This window comes from Trachypithecus francoisi, unplaced genomic scaffold (assembly GCF_009764315.1).
Source record: "Trachypithecus francoisi isolate TF-2019V2 unplaced genomic scaffold, Tfra_2.0 Lachesis_group15, whole genome shotgun sequence".
Taxonomy (NCBI): domain Eukaryota; kingdom Metazoa; phylum Chordata; class Mammalia; order Primates; family Cercopithecidae; genus Trachypithecus; species Trachypithecus francoisi.
The window spans coordinates 84,428,628-84,446,462 of NW_022681460.1; positions in this window are offsets into that span (position 1 = coordinate 84,428,628).

Consider the following 17,835-nt stretch of genomic DNA (forward strand, 5'->3'; position numbering starts at 1 on the left):
AATATGATATGCCAGTTAGGATAAAGGTACTAAAAATATATAGAAATAAATTAATACATATATTAAAGGTGTGACATAAAAACAATCATTTTACTTTCCCTTTAATTCTCAAACCTAACTTGATCTCACCCCACTCTTAGTAACCTGGCTTCTTTATTTTCTGAAATATGATACATGCAATTTAAAGACCAAAAGGATGCAGGATTCAGGGCTGCGCGATGCAGGTAAGAGTCAAGGATGAGGCCAGGCGCGATGGCTCACGCCTGTAATCCCAGCACTTTGGGAGGCCAAGGCAGGCGGATCACAAGGTCAGGAGATCGAGACCATCCTGGCTAACACAGTGAAACCCCGTCTCTACTAGAAAATACAAAAAATTAGCCGGGCGTAGTGGCCGGCACCTGTAGTCCCAGCTACTCGGGAGGCTGAGGCAGGAGAATAACGTTAACCCGGGAGTTGGAGTTTGCAGTGAGCCGAGATCTCGCCACTGAGCTCCAGCCTGGGCAACAGAACGAGAATGCGTCTCAAAAATAAATAAAATAAAATAAAATAAAATAAAGAGCCAAGGATGATTGCCAGGTTTACAACTTGCCAGTGGGCAGGATACAGTAAGCAGGAGAAAAAGCGAGTCTAGAAGAGAAAGATGATGGGTTAAGTTTGGACTGGTCGGAGGGACATAACCCTGGAGTTCTTCAGTAGGGAGTTTGGCATATGAGTTTTCAGCTCAGGAAAGAAGCTGTGCCAGAAACAGTCATTTGGGATTTCTCACATTCTGGTGTTTTGAAACCATAGAAAGAAATGTGGCTCGAGGGGCGGAGCAAGATGGCCGAATAGGAACAGCTCCAGTCTCCAACTCCCAGCGCGAGCGACACAGAAGACCGGTGATTTCTGCATTTTCAACTGAGGTACTGGGGTCATCTCTCTAGGGAGTGCCGGACAATCGGTGCTGGTCAGCTGCTGCAGCCTGACCAGCGACAGCTGAAGCAGGGCGAGGCATCGCCTCACCTGGAAGCGCAAGGGGGAAGGGAATCCCTTTTCCTAGCCAGGGGAACTGAGACACACAACACCTGGAAAATCGGGTAACTCCCACCCCAATACTGCGCTTTAAGGAAACAGGCACACCAGGAGAATATATCCCACACCTGGCCGGGAGGGTCCCACGCCCACGGAGCCTCCCTCACTGCTAACACAGCCGTTTGCGGCGATCTATCCGCAAGGCAGCAGCGAGGCTGGGGGAGGGGCGCCCGCCATTGCTGAGGCTTAAGTAGGTAAACAAAGCCGCTGGGAAGCTCGAACTGGGTGGAGCTCACAGCAGCTCAAGGAAGCCTGCCTGTCTCTGTAGACTCTACCTCTGGGGACAGCGCACAGCTGCAGTCCAACAGGGGAAAGAGCCGGGGCCGGTGCAGACGCGAACGACTCTGTCTGACAGCTTTGGGGAGAGCCGTGGATCTCCTAACGCAGAGGTTGAGATCTGAGAACGGACAGACTGCCTGCTCAGGTGGGTCCCTGACCCCTGAGTAGCCTAGCTGGGAGACATCCCCCACTAGGGGCAGTCTGACACCCCACACCTCACAGGGTGGAGTCACCCCTGAGAGGAAACTTCCAAAGAAAGAATCAGACAGGTACACTCGCTGTTCAGCAATATTCTATCTTCGGCAACCTCTGCTGCTGATACCCAGGCAAACAGGGTCTGGAGTGGACCTCAAGCAATCTCCAACAGACCAACAGACAGTCCTTCTGACTGTCAGACGGAAAACTATCAAACAGGAAGGACACCTATACCAAAACCCCATCCGTACGTCACCATCATCAAAGACCAGAGACAGATAAAACCACAAAGATGGGGAAGAAGCAGGGCAGAAAAGCTGGAAATTCAAAAAATAAGAGCACATCTCCCCTGCAAAGGAGCGCAGCCCATCGCCAGCAACGGATCAAAGCTGGTCAGAGAATGACTTTGACGAGATGAGAGAAGAAGGCTTCAGCCCATCAAACCTCTCAGAGCTAAAGGAGGAATTACGTACCCAGCGCAAAGAAACTAAAAATCTTGAAAAAAAAGTGGAAGAATTGACAGCTAGACTAATTAATGCAGAGAAGATCATAAACGAAATGACAGAGATGAAAACCATGACACGAGAAATACGTGACAAATGCACAAGCTTCAGTAACCGACTCGATCAACTGGAAGAAAGAGTATCAGCGATTGAGGATCAAATGAATGAAATGAAGCGAGAAGAGAAAACCAAAAGAAAAAAGAAGAAAAAGAAATGAACAAAGCCTGCAAGAAGTATGGGATTATGTAAAAAGACCAAATCTACGTCTGATTGGGGTGCCTGAAAGTGAGGGGGAAAATGGAACCAAGTTGGAAAACACTCTTCAGGATATCATCCAGGAGAACTTCCCCAACCTAGTAGGGCAGGCCAACATTCAAATTCAGGAAATAGAGAGAACGCCACAAAGATAGTCCTCAAGAAGAGCAACTCCAAGACACATAATTGCCAGATTCACCAAAGTTGAAATGAAGGAAAAAATCTTAAGGGCAGCCAGAGAGAAAGGTCGGGTTACCCACAAAGGGAAGCCCATCAGACTAACAGCAGATCTCTCGGCAGAAACTCTCCAAGCCAGAAGAGAGTGGGGGCCAATATTCAACGTTCTTAAAGAAAAGAATTTTCAACCCAGAATTTCATATCCAGCCAAACTAAGCTTCATCAGTGAAGGAGAAATAAAATCCTTTACAGATAAGCAAATGCTTAGAGATTTTGTCACCACCAGGCCTGCCTTACAAGAGACCCTGAAGGAAGCCCTAAACATGGAAAGGAACAACCGGTACCAGCCATTGCAAAAACATGCCAAAATGTAAAGACCATCGAGGCTAGGAAGAAACTGCATCAACTAACGAGCAAAATAACCAGTTAATATCATAATGACAGGATCAAGTTCACACATAACATATTAACCTTAAATGTCAATGGACTAAATGCTCCAATTAAAAGACACAGACTGGCAAACTGGATAAAGAGTCAAGACCCATCAGTCTGCTGTATTCAGGAGACCCATCTCACATGCAGAGACATACATAGGCTCAAAATAAAGGGATGGAGGAAGATCTACCAAGCAAATGGAGAACAAAAAAAAGCAGGGGTTGCAATCCTAGTCTCTGATAAAACAGACTTTAAACCATCAAAGATCAAAAGAGACAAAGAAGGCCATTACATAATGGTAAAGGGATCAATTCAACAGGAAGAGCTAACTCTCCTAAATATCTATGCACCCAATACAGGAGCACCCAGATTCATAAAGCAAGTCCTTAGAGACCTACAAAGAGACTTAGACTCCCATACAATAATAATGGGAGACTTCAACACTCCACTGTCAACATTAGACAGATCAACGAGACAGAAAGTTAACAAGGATATCCAGGAATTGAACTCATCTCTGCACCAAGCGGACCTAATAGACATCTATAGAACTCTCCACCCCAAATCAACAGAATATACATTCTTCTCAGCACCACATCGCACTTATTCCAAAATTGACCACATAATTGGAAGTAAAGCACTCCTCAGCAAATGTACAAGAACAGAAATTATAACAAACTGTCTCTCAGACCACAGTGCAATCAAACTAGAACTCAGGACTAAGAAACTCAATCAAAACCGCTCAACTACATGGAAACTGAACAACCTGCTCCTGAATGACTACTGGGTACATAACGAAATGAAAGCAGAAATAAAGATGTTCTTTGAAACCAATGAGAACAAAGATACAACATACCAGAATCTCTGGGACACATTTAAAGCAGTGTGTAGAGGGAAATTTATAGCACTAAATGCCCACAAGAGAAAGCAGGAGAGATCTAAAATTGACACTCTAACATCACAATTAAAAGAACTAGAGAGGCAAGAGCAAACACATTCAAAAGCTAGCAGAAGGCAAGAAATAACTAAGATCAGAGCAGAACTGAAGGAGATAGCGACACAAAAAACCCTCCAAAAAATCAATGAATCCAGGAGTTGGTTTTTTGAAAAGATCAACAAAATTGACAGACCGCTAGCTAGACTAATAAAGAAGAAAAGAGAGAGGAATCAAATAGACGCAATAAAAAATGATAAGGGGATATCACCACCGACCCCACAGAAATACAAACAACCATCAGAGAATACTATAAATGCCTCTATGCAAATCAACTAGAAAATCTAGAAGAAATGGATAATTTCCTGGACACTTACACTCTCCCAAGACTAAACCAGGAAGAAGTTGAATCCCTGAATAGACCAATAGCAGGCTCTGAAATTGAGGCAACAATTAATAGCCTACCCACCAAAAAAAGTCCAGGACCAGATGGATTCACAGCTGAATTCTACCAGAGGTACAAGGAGGAGCTGGTACCATTCCTTCTGAAACTATTTCAATCAATAGAAAAAGAGGGAATCCTCCCTAACTCTTTTTATGAGGCCAACATCATCCTGATACCAAAGCCTGGCAGAGACACAACAAAAAAAGAGAATTTTAGACCAATATCCCTGATGAACATCAATGCAAAAATTCTCAATAAAATACTGGCAAACCGGATTCAGCAGCACATCAAAAAGCTTATCCACCATGATCAAGTGGGCTTCATCCCTGGGATGCAAGGCTGGTTCAACATTTGCAAATCAATAAACGTAATCCAGCATATAAACAGAACCAAGGACAAGAACCACATGATTATCTCAATAGATGCAGAAAAGGCTTTTGACAAAATTCAACAGCCGTTCATGCTAAAAACGCTCAATAAATTCGGTATTGATGGAATGTACCTCAAAATAATAAGAGCTATTTATGACAAACCCACAGCTAATATCATACTGAATCGGCAAAAACTGGAAAAATTCCCTTTGAAAACTGGCACAAGACAGGGATGCCCTCTCTCACCACTCCTATTCAACATAGTGTTGGAAGTTCTGGCTAGGGCAATCAGGCAAGAGAAAGAAATCAAGGGTATCCAGTTAGGAAAAGAAGAAGTCAAATTGTCCCTGTTTGCAGATGACATGATTGTATATTTAGAAAACCCCATTGTCTCAGCCCAAAATCTCCTTAAGCTGATAAGCAACTTCAGCAAAGTCTCAGGATACAAAATTAATGTGCAAAAATCACAAGCATTCTTATACACCAGTAACAGACAAGCAGAGAGCCAAATCAGGAATCAACTTCCATTCACAATTGCTTCAAAGAGAATCAAATACCTAGGAATCCAGCTTACAAGGGATGTAAAGGACCTCTTCAAGGAGAACTACAAACCACTGCTCAGTGAAATCAAAGAGGACACAAACAAATGGAAGAACATACCATGCTCATGGATAGGAAGAATCAATATCGTGAAAATGGCCATACTGCCCAAGGTGATTTATAGATTCAATGCCATCCCCATCAAGCTACCAATGACTTTCTTCACAGAATTGGAAAAAACGGCTTTAAAGTTCATATGGAACCAAAAAAGAGCCCGCATTGCCAAGACAATCCTAAGTCAAAAGGACAAAGCTGGAGGCGTCACACTACCTGACTTCAAACTATACTACAAGGCTACAGTAACCAAAACAGCATGGTACTGGTACCACAACAGAGATATAGACCAATGGAACAGAACAGAGTCCTCAGAAATAATACCACACATCTACAGCCATCTGATCTTTGACAAACCTGAGAAAAACAAGAAATGGGGAAAGGATTCCCTATTTAATAAATGGTGCTGGGAAAATTGGCTAGCCATAAGTAGAAAGCTGAAACTGGATCCTTTCCTTACCCCTTATACGAAAATTAATTCAAGATGGATTAGAGACTTAAATGTTAGACCTAATACCATAAAAACCCTAGAAGAAAATCTAGGTAGTACCATTCAGGACATAGGCATGGGCAAGGACTTCATGTCTAAAACACCAAAAGCAACGGCAGCAAAAGCAAAAATTGACACATGGGATCTAATTAAACTAAAGAGCTTTTGCACAGCTAAAGAAACTACCATCAGAGTGAACAGGCAACCTACAGAATGGGAGAAAATTTTTGCAACCTACTCATCTGACAAAGGGCTAATATCCAGAATCTACAAAGAACTCAAACAAATATACAAGAAAAAAACAAACAACCCCATCAAAAAGTGGGGAAAGGATATGAACAGACATTTCTCAAAAGAAGACATCCATACAGCCAACAGACACATGAAAAAATGCTCATCATCACTGGCCATCAGAGAAATGCAAATCAAAACCACAATGAGATACCATCTCACCAGTTAGAATGGCAATCATTAAGAAGTCAGGAAACAACAGGTGTTGGAGAGGATGTGGAGAAATAGGAACACTTTTACACTGTTGGTGGGATTGTAAACTAGTTCAACCATTATGGAAAACAGTATGGCGATTCCTCAAGGATCTAGAACTAGATGTACCATATGACCCAGCCATCCCACTACTGGGTATATACCCAAAGGATTATAAATCTTGCTGCTATAAAGACACATGCACACGTATGTTTATTGCGGCACTATTCACAATAGCAAAGACTTGGAATCAACCCAAATGTCCATCTGTGACAGACTGGATTAAGAAAATGTGGCACATATACACCATGGAATACTATGCAGCCATCAAAAAGGATGAGTTTGCGTCCTTTGTAGGGACATGGATGCAGCTGGAAACCATCATTCTTAGCAAACTATCACAAGAAGAGAAAACCAAACACCGCATGTTCTCACTCATAGGTGGGAACTGAACAATGAGATCACTTGGACTCGGGAAGGGGAACATCACACACTGGGGCCTATCATGGGGAGGGGGGAGGAGGGAGGGATTGCATGGGGAGTTATACATGATATAAACGTCATGCACATGTACCCTAGAACTTAAAGTATAATAAAAAAAAAAAAAAGAAAAAAAAAAGAAGGTAAAATAAAGACTCTTTTAGACAGATAAAAAAAAAAAAAAAAGAAAACAGTCTTCTCATCCTTTACGGCTCTCAGTTCCAAAAAGATTGATTTATTTCAACTGTTAAGGAAAGAGGTCCAGACAAAGTTAAAAATAGCAGAGCCCACATTGTATACTCAGGTAATTTTTTTAACAACTTGATCACTGAGAAGAATCCTGAAAATTCTAGAATTCGTGTGGGAGCTAGAGGTTCATTTTCTAGAAATGCTAGAAATTAGAGTTTGATGATTTCACACCAATGATACTGGAATACAAACTAACATAAAAACTGCCACTTACTCTACATTTTAAAATAGATTTAACTGCCCTGACAGAAAATATATTAGAAAATGATGACACTTTGATTTGCCATAGTCAGTGTAAGATCTGCTTTACTTAATACTTAGCTTTACATTGTTACATTCCTTCTTTTGTTCTGTTGAATTTCCTAATTTATTTTTATGAAACTGAGCTCTGTTTATTTCATGGAGGGGCCAGAAATCATGTGTTACTCTTCCCTACTCAATTTATCTTTAAAGAGGGACAAAAAAGGCAAAAATGGTTTGTTGGGGTTTTTTTTCATTATCTCAAATACAGAGCTTCGCCCAGGATATCCATGCATCCACACAAATGCTGATAATTAATGATGTGAATCAACTGAAATCTATATACCTCTTATTAGAAAAGCAAAATCTGACCTGAACACTGAAAGCGTCCTGTGAATGAGAAATTTATCTGTACCAAAATCCAGTATAATACCAAGAATAAAGCCCTTTCTACTGTAACAAAAAAAAAAAAAAAAAAAAAAAAGAAATGTGATTGCCTGGTGCCCATAGCCAGGATGTCCAATGCTGTAGATGTGTCCAGTTAAATGAAAACAATAAAAATAAAATAAAATAAAGAGCCAGGATGATTGCCAGGTTTACAACTTGCCAGTGGGCAGGATACAGTAAGCAGGAGAAAAAGCGAGTCTAGAGAGAAAGATGATGGGTAAGTTTGGACTGGTCGGAGGGACATAACCCTGGAGTTCTTCAGTAGGGAGTTTGGCATATGAGTTTTCAGCTCAGGAAGAAGCTGTGCCAGAAACAGTCATTGGGATTTCTCACATTCTGGTGTTTTGAAACCATAGAAAGAAATGTGGCTCGAGGGGCGGAGCAAGATGGCCGAATAGGAACAGCTCCAGTCTCCAACTCCCAGCGCGAGCGACACAGAAGACCGGTGATTTCTGCATTTTCAACTGAGGTACTGGGGTCATCTCTCTAGGGAGTGCCGGACAATCGGTGCTGGTCAGCTGCTGCAGCCTGACCAGCGAGAGCTGAAGCAGGGCGAGGCATCGCCTCACCTGGAAGCGCAAGGGGGAAGGGAATCCCTTTTCCTAGCCAGGGGAACTGAGACACACAACACCTGGAAAATCGGGTAACTCCCACCCCAATACTGCGCTTTAAGGAAACAGGCACACCAGGAGAATATATCCCACACCTGGCCGGGAGGGTCCCACGCCCACGGAGCCTCCCTCACTGCTAACACAGCCGTTGCGGCGATCTATCCGCAAGGCAGCAGCGAGGCTGGGGGAGGGGCGCCCGCCATTGCTGAGGCTTAAGTAGGTAAACAAAGCCGCTGGGAAGCTCGAACTGGGTGGAGCTCACAGCAGCTCAAGGAAGCCTGCCTGTCTCTGTAGACTCTACCTCTGGGGACAGCGCACAGCTGCAGTCCAACAGGGGAAAGAGCCGGGGCCGGTGCAGACGCGAACGACTCTGTCTGACAGCTTTGGGGAGAGCCGTGGATCTCCTAACGCGGAGGTTGAGATCTGAGAACGGACAGACTGCCTGCTCAGGTGGGTCCCTGACCCCTGAGTAGCCTAGCTGGGAGACATCCCCCACTAGGGGCAGTCTGACACCCCACACCTCACAGGGTGGAGTCACCCCTGAGAGGAAACTTCCAAAGAAAGAATCAGACAGGTACACTCGCTGTTCAGCAATATTCTATCTTCGGCAACCTCTGCTGCTGATACCCAGGCAAACAGGGTCTGGAGTGGACCTCAAGCAATCTCCAACAGACCAACAGACAGTCCTTCTGACTGTCAGACGGAAAACTATCAAACAGGAAGGACACCTATACCAAAACCCCATCAGTACGTCACCATCATCAAAGACCAGAGACAGATAAAACCACAAAGATGGGGAAGAAGCAGGGCAGAAAAGCTGGAAATTCAAAAAATAAGAGCGCATCTCCCCCTGCAAAGGAGCGCAGCCCATCGCCAGCAACGGATCAAAGCTGGTCAGAGAATGACTTTGACGAGATGAGAGAAGAAGGCTTCAGTCCATCAAACTCTCAGAGCTAAAGGAGGAATTACGTACCCAGCGCAAAGAAACTAAAAATCTTGAAAAAAAAGTGGAAGAATTGACAGCTAGACTAATTAATGCAGAGAAGATCATAAACGAAATGACAGAGATGAAAACCATGACACGAGAAATACGTGACAAATGCACAAGCTTCAGTAACCGACTCGATCAACTGGAAGAAAGAGTATCAGCGATTGAGGATCAAATGAATGAAATGAAGCGAGAAGAGAAAACCAAAAGAAAAAAGAAGAAAAAGAAATGAACAAAGCCTGCAAGAAGTATGGGATTATGTAAAAAGACCAAATCTACGTCTGATTGGGGTGCCTGAAAGTGAGGGGGAAAATGGAACCAAGTTGGAAAACACTCTTCAGGATATCATCCAGGAGAACTCCCCAACCTAGTAGGGCAGGCCAACATTCAAATTCAGGAAATACAGAGAACGCCACAAAGATACTCCTCCAGAAGAGCAACTCCAAGACACATAATTGCCAGATTCACCAAAGTTGAAATGAAGGAAAAAATCTTAAGGGCAGCCAGAGAGAAAGGTCGGGTTACCCACAAAGGGAAGCCCATCAGACTAACAGCAGATCTCTCGGCAGAAACTCTACAAGCCAGAAGAGAGTGGGGGCCAATATTCAACGTTCTTAAAGAAAAGAATTTTCAACCCAGAATTTCATATCCAGCCAAACTAAGCTTCATCAGTGAAGGAGAAATAAAATCCTTTACAGATAAGCAAATGCTTAGAGATTTTGTCACCACCAGGCCTGCCTTACAAGAGACCCTGAAGGAAGCCCTAAACATGGAAAGGAACAACCGGTACCAGCCATTGCAAAAACATGCCAAAATGTAAAGACCATCGAGGCTAGGAAGAAACTGCATCAACTAACGAGCAAAATAACCAGTTAATATCATAATGACAGGATCAAGTTCACACATAACAATATTAACCTTAAATGTCAATGGACTAAATGCTCCAATTAAAAGACACAGACTGGCAAACTGGATAAAGAGTCAAGACCCATCAGTCTGCTGTATTCAGGAGACCCATCTCACATGCAGAGACATACATAGGCTCAAAATAAAGGGATGGAGGAAGATCTACCAAGCAAATGGAGAACAAAAAAAAGCAGGGGTTGCAATCCTAGTCTCTGATAAAACAGACTTTAAACCATCAAAGATCAAAAGAGACAAAGAAGGCCATTACATAATGGTAAAGGGATCAATTCAACAGGAAGAGCTAACTCTCCTAAATATATATGCACCCAATACAGGAGCACCCAGATTCATAAAGCAAGTCCTTAGAGACCTACAAAGAGACTTAGACTCCCATACAATAATAATGGGAGACTTCAACACTCCACTGTCAACATTAGACAGATCAACGAGACAGAAAGTTAACAAGGATATCCAGGAATTGAACTCATCTCTGCACCAAGCGGACCTAATAGACATCTATAGAACTCTCCACCCCAAATCAACAGAATATACATTCTTCTCAGCACCACATCGCACTTATTCCAAAATTGACCACATAATTGGAAGTAAAGCACTCCTCAGCAAATGTACAAGAACAGAAATTATAACAAACTGTCTCTCAGACCACAGTGCAATCAAACTAGAACTCAGGACTAAGAAACTCAATCAAAACCGCTCAACTACATGGAAACTGAACAACCTGCTCCTGAATGACTACTGGGTACATAACGAAATGAAAGCAGAAATAAAGATGTTCTTTGAAACCAATGAGAACAAAGATACAACATACCAGAATCTCTGGGACACATTTAAAGCAGTGTGTAGAGGGAAATTTATAGCACTAAATGCCCACAAGAGAAAGCAGGAGAGATCTAAAATTGACACTCTAACATCACAATTAAAAGAACTAGAGAGGCAAGAGCAAACACATTCAAAAGCTAGCAGAAGGCAAGAAATAACTAAGATCAGAGCAGAACTGAAGGAGATAGAGACACAAAAAACCCTCCAAAAAATCAATGAATCCAGGAGTTGGTTTTTTGAAAAGATCAACAAAATTGACAGACCGCTAGCTAGACTAATAAAGAAGAAAAGAGAGAGGAATCAAATAGACGCAATAAAAAATGATAAAGGGGATATCACCACCGACCCCACAGAAATACAAACAACCATCAGAGAATACTATAAATGCCTCTACGCAAATCAACTAGAAAATCTAGAAGAAATGGATAATTTCCTGGACACTTACACTCTCCCAAGACTAAACCAGGAAGAAGTTGAATCCCTGAATAGACCAATAGCAGGCTCTGAAATTGAGGCACAATTAATAGCCTACCCACCAAAAAAAGTCCAGGACCAGATGGATTCACAGCTGAATTCTACCAGAGGTACAAGGAGGAGCTGGTACCATTCCTTCTGAAACTATTTCAATCAATAGAAAAAGAGGGAATCCTCCCTAACTCTTTTTATGAGGCCAACATCATCCTGATACCAAAGCCTGGCAGAGACACAACAAAAAAAGAGAATTTTAGACCAATATCCCTGATGAACATCGATGCAAAAATCCTCAATAAAATACTGGCAAACCGGATTCAGCAGCACATCAAAAAGCTTATCCACCATGATCAAGTGGGCTTCATCCCTGGGATGCAAGGCTGGTTCAACATTCGCAAATCAATAAACGTAATCCAGCATATAAACAGAACCAAAGACAAGAACCACATGATTATCTCAATAGATGCAGAAAAGGCTTTTGACAAAATTCAACAGCCCTTCATGCTAAAAACGCTCAATAAATTCGGTATTGATGGAACGTACCTCAAAATAATAAGAGCTATTTATGACAAACCCACAGCTAATATCATACTGAATGGGCAAAAACTGGAAAAATTCCCTTTGAAAACTGGCACAAGACAGGGATGCCCTCTCTCACCACTCCTATTCAACATAGTGTTGGAAGTTCTGGCTAGGGCAATCAGGCAAGAGAAAGAAATCAAGGGTATCCAGTTAGGAAAAGAAGAAGTCAAATTGTCCCTGTTTGCAGATGACATGATTGTATATTTAGAAAACCCCATTGTCTCAGCCCAAAATCTCCTTAAGCTGATAAGCAACTTCAGCAAAGTCTCAGGATACAAAATTAATGTGCAAAAATCACAAGCATTCTTATACACCAGTAACAGACAAGCAGAGAGCCAAATCAGGAATGAACTTCCATTCACAATTGCTTCAAAGAGAATCAAATACCTAGGAATCCAGCTTACAAGGGATGTAAAGGACCTCTTCAAGGAGAACTACAAACCACTGCTCAGTGAAATCAAAGAGGACACAAACAAATGGAAGAACATACCATGCTCATGGATAGGAAGAATCAATATCGTGAAAATGGCCATACTGCCCAAGGTGATTTATAGATTCAATGCCATCCCCATCAAGCTACCAATGACTTTCTTCACAGAATTGGAAAAAACGGCTTTAAAGTTCATATGGAACCAAAAAAGAGCCCGCATTGCCAAGACAATCCTAAGTCAAAAGGACAAAGCTGGAGGCGTCACGCTACCTGACTTCAAACTATACTACAAGGCTACAGTAACCAAAACAGCATGGTACTGGTACCACAACAGAGATATAGACCAATGGAACAGAACAGAGTCCTCAGAAATAATACCACACATCTACAGCCATCTGATCTTTGACAAACCTGAGAAAAACAAGAAATGGGGAAAGGATTCCCTATTTAATAAATGGTGCTGGGAAAATTGGCTAGCCATAAGTAGAAAGCTGAAACTGGATCCTTTCCTTACCCCTTATACGAAAATTAATTCAAGATGGATTAGAGACTTAAATGTTAGACCTAATACCATAAAAACCCTAGAAGAAAATCTAGGTAGTACCATTCAGGACATAGGCATGGGCAAGGACTTCATGTCTAAAACACCAAAAGCAACGGCAGCAAAAGCAAAATTGACACATGGGATCTAATTAAACTAAAGAGCTTTTGCACAGCTAAAGAAACTACCATCAGAGTGAACAGGCAACCTACAGAATGGGAGAAAATTTTTGCAACCTACTCATCTGACAAAGGGCTAATATCCAGAATCTACAAAGAACTCAAACAAATATACAAGAAAAAAACAAACAACCCCATCAAAAAGTGGGGAAAGGATATGAACAGACATTTCTCAAAAGAAGACATCCATACAGCCAACAGACACATGAAAAAATGCTCATCATCACTGGCCATCAGAGAAATGCAAATCAAAACCACAATGAGATACCATCTCACCAGTTAGAATGGCAATCATTAAGAAGTCAGGAAACAACAGGTGTTGGAGAGGATGTGGAGAAATAGGAACACTTTTACACTGTTGGTGGGATTGTAAACTAGTTCAACCATTATGGAAAACAGTATGGCGATTCCTCAAGGATCTAGAACTAGATGTACCATATGACCCAGCCATCCCACTACTGGGTATATACCCAAAGGATTATAAATCTTGCTGCTATAAAGACACATGCACACGTATGTTTATTGCGGCACTATTCACAATAGCAAAGACTTGGAATCAACCCAAATGTCCATCTGTGACAGACTGGATTAAGAAAATGTGGCACATATACACCATGGAATACTATGCAGCCATCAAAAAGGATGAGTTTGCGTCCTTTGTAGGGACATGGATGCAGCTGGAAACCATCATTCTTAGCAAACTATCACAAGAAGAGAAAACCAAACACCGCATGTTCTCACTCATAGGTGGGAACTGAACAATGAGATCACTTGGACTCGGGAAGGGGAACATCACACACTGGGGCCTATCATGGGGAGGGGGGAGGAGGGAGGGATTGCATTGGGGAGTTATACATGATATAAACGTCATGCACATGTACCCTAGAACTTAAAGTATAATAAAAAAAAAAAAAAGAAAAAAAAATGAAGGTAAAATAAAGACTCTTTTAGACAGATAAAAAAAAAAAAAAAAAAAGAAAACAGTCTCTCATCCTTTACGGCTCTCAGTTCCAAAAATGATTGATTTATTTCAACTGTTAAGGAAAGAGGTCCAGACAAAGTTAAAAATAGCAGAGCCCACATTGTATACTCAGGTAATTTTTTTAACAACTTGATCACTGAGAAGAATCCTGAAAATTCTAGAATTCGTGTGGGAGCTAGAGGTTCATTTTCTAGAAATGCTAGAAATTAGAGTTTGATGATTTCACACCAATGATACTGGAATACAAACTAACATAAAAACTGCCACTTACTCTACATTTTAAAATAGATTTAACTGCCCTGACAGAAAATATATTAGAAAATGATGACACTTTGATTGCCATAGTCAGTGTAAGATCTGCTTTACTTAATACTTAGCTTACATTGTTACATTCCTTCTTTTGTTCTGTTGAATTCCTAATTTATTTTTATGAAACTGAGCTCTGTTTATTTCATGGAGGGGCCAGAAATCATGTGTTACTCTTCCCTACTCAATTTATCTTTAAGAGGGACAAAAAAGGCAAAAATGGTTTGTTGGGGTTTTTTTTCATTATCTCAAATACAGAGCTTCGCCCAGGATATCCATGCATCCACACAATGCTGATAATTAATGATGTGAATCAACTGAAATCTATATACCTCTTTATTAGAAAAGCAAAATCTGACCTGAACACTGAAAGCGTCCTGTGAATGAGAAATTTATCTGTACCAAAATCCAGTATAATACCAAGAATAAAGCCCTTCTAACTGTAACAAAAAAAAAAAAAAAAAAAAAGAATGTGATTGCCTGGTGCCCATAGCCAGGATGTCCAATGCTGTAGATGTGTCCAGTTAAATGAAAACAATAAAAATAAATAAAAATGAAAAGTCTACCAGGCCCGAAACGTGTGTTTTGGGTGAGGGGAGAATAGAAGAAAAATAAAAACTAAAACTGAACAAACCCACTCATTTGAATGAAAATGATAAATAAATAAAATCAACAACCAAAACATGAAACATTCCAGAAGAAATGTATTTTATAGAGTATTTGTTTACTCAGTATTGTTTACTGGATTAGAGTGTGCACAGTGAAAAAAAAGGAACAAAGGAGCACCAAGTTCAAAGTTATGCCTGCAAAAAGAGAGAGTAGCCAGAAATACAGATAGAAAACCAGGAAAAAGTGGTCCCATAGATGTCATGGAATGAAAGAGGTTCAGGTAAGGGAGGCATAGCCAGGAGTGTCCAGTGTTGTAGATGTGTCAAGTTAAATGAAGACTGAGAACTGTTTGTTGTCTTTAACAACTAGATTAATTATGAGCATGATTGGACTTCTTCTGGTGGAATGTTGGAGACAGAATCTAGATGGCAGTGGATTGAGAATGAATGAGAACAGAGAGGGAAGGCAGGTGAAATAACGAACAATGACTGACACTGCTCAGCTGTAAAATGGAAGAGAGTTACGTGGTAGATAGCAGGATACATGGGTTCAGGGAACATTCATGTTGTTATTTGGGTTTGGGTTTGGTCTTATTATTTGTTATTTTATTCAAGGGTATTAAAGGAAAAACTAGTGGGAAATATGAGACCAGAGATTGAGCTCCAACTGGAAAAGTTTTACTGCCAAGCAGGGAACCAAGCACAGATCTAGGCTCTGGGAGATTGGATTCAGGGGAGTAGAAATAGGGCAGTTTCTTAAAGCCAGAGGGCCATGAACTGCCTCTGTCCTGTATTAGCAAAGTGAAGTCTCCAAATGTTACTGATTGGCTGCTGATACCTGGGCTCATTGGTTAGGTAAGCACCAGAACTGCTGGAGGTATCTGTAGCCATAATGGGGCATCTGCCTTGGGATTATGGCATTGTATTCATTTCCTATCGCTGCTGTAAGAAGTTAACCCACATTTAGTGGTTAATCGCAGCACAAATTTTTTGTCATGTTGTCTTACATGACTGGAGTTCTGGATTTTAGAAATTTGAAATGAGTCTCACTGCACCAAAATCAAGTTGTCAGAGGTGCGCATTCCTTTCAGGGGATCTATGGGAGAATTTCTTTCCTGCCTTTGTAAGCTTCTTAGCATTCCTTAGGTTGCTGTCCCTTCCACCGTTCATAAAACCAGCAGCAGAGCATCTTGAAATCTTTCTCTGACCCTGACACTGACTCCCCTCCCTCCCTGTTACATTTCTAATGACTTGCGATTACATTAGGCCCACCTGGCTAATCCTGGATAATCTTCTTGTCTCAAGATCCTTAATTTAATCACATCTTCAAAGTCCCTTTTGCCATGTAAGATAACACATTTACAGATTCTAGGGATTCGAATATGAACATCAAGGTGGGGATGGGATGGGGTATGCATTTTTCTGCCTACCACAGGTACCACCTGCTTCTGCTGCTGGCAGGAAATGTGTCCATGGATGACGTGTCCCGCTGCTCCTGTCACCTCTGTGAGATGCCTGTCTCCAGGTTTTTTCATCCCCTCGGGCATAGAAGTCAGAAGTCAGAAAAGTAAGAAGGATGAGCATTCTTTGTCAGGAGAGAAGCTAGAAAACAAGACTCTCAAGTTCTTACCTTTTGAGACTAAAGAACTAGTTGAAGTAAAAAAGTTAAGATTAGAAAACATACACGCTCATATAAAGCAGGTTTATCCTTTTCCACCTTTTCTTCCCAGACAAGATAAAGACTTCATTAGGACTTTCAGTCAAGATGGTTCAGTTAGTTCATTCATCCACCCCTGTGCTCCAAATGAAAATGTGGAAAGGGCAGGCATATAAAAAGGAAGTTTTTATACAGCAAAGTTCATAAATAAGACCATCTTCTCTGTGTGCACGAAAAGATACAAACACATGTGAGCAGAGCTGAAAATGAGGGCCTATGAGTTTTGCAGTTTTGGAAGCAGCAAAGGAACCTAGGCTCTCTGCTCCTTTAAAGAGGTCTAATGAAAGTGCTCTGTGCAGACAGGAAATAGTACATGCTCATTACTTAAAGTCAGGGGCCGGAGTGAGCTTGTGACCTTGCAGCACACGTGAAAGGATGCTGAAGTCACGTGACCTTGCCCCAGTTCCACCCAGGACGTTGGCTTTTAGAAAGATCTTAGTTTAGGAAGATTTAAGGACACAGACACAGATTCACAACCAGGAATTGGGCTGAGCTACCCACTGGCTGACGCCCTGGATCAGGGACTTATCCTGTATGACAGCAGAACAGGAACTGGAGCACCACTGTAGAACAGGGTTGTATTTGGGGGAACTTCAGGGCTAGATCAACACAGCGTGAAAATTACCAGGCACAGGGCACAGTGACTCACACCTGTAATCCCAGCACATTGGGAGGCCGAGGCAGGTGGATCACCTGAGGTCAGGAGTTTGAGACCAGCCTGGCACACATGGTGAAACCCTGTTTCTACTAAAAAATAAAAAAATTAGCAGGCGTGGTGGCAGATGCCTATAATCCCAGCTAGTTGGGAGGCTGAGGCAGGAGAATTATTTGAATCCAGGAGGCGGAGTTTGCAGTGAGCCGAGAATGCGCCACTGCACTGCAGCCTGGGCAATAGAGCAAGACTCTGTCTCAAAACATAGCAAAACAAGACTACCAAGCACTAAATGTGTGCTTTGCTTTTGGTTTATG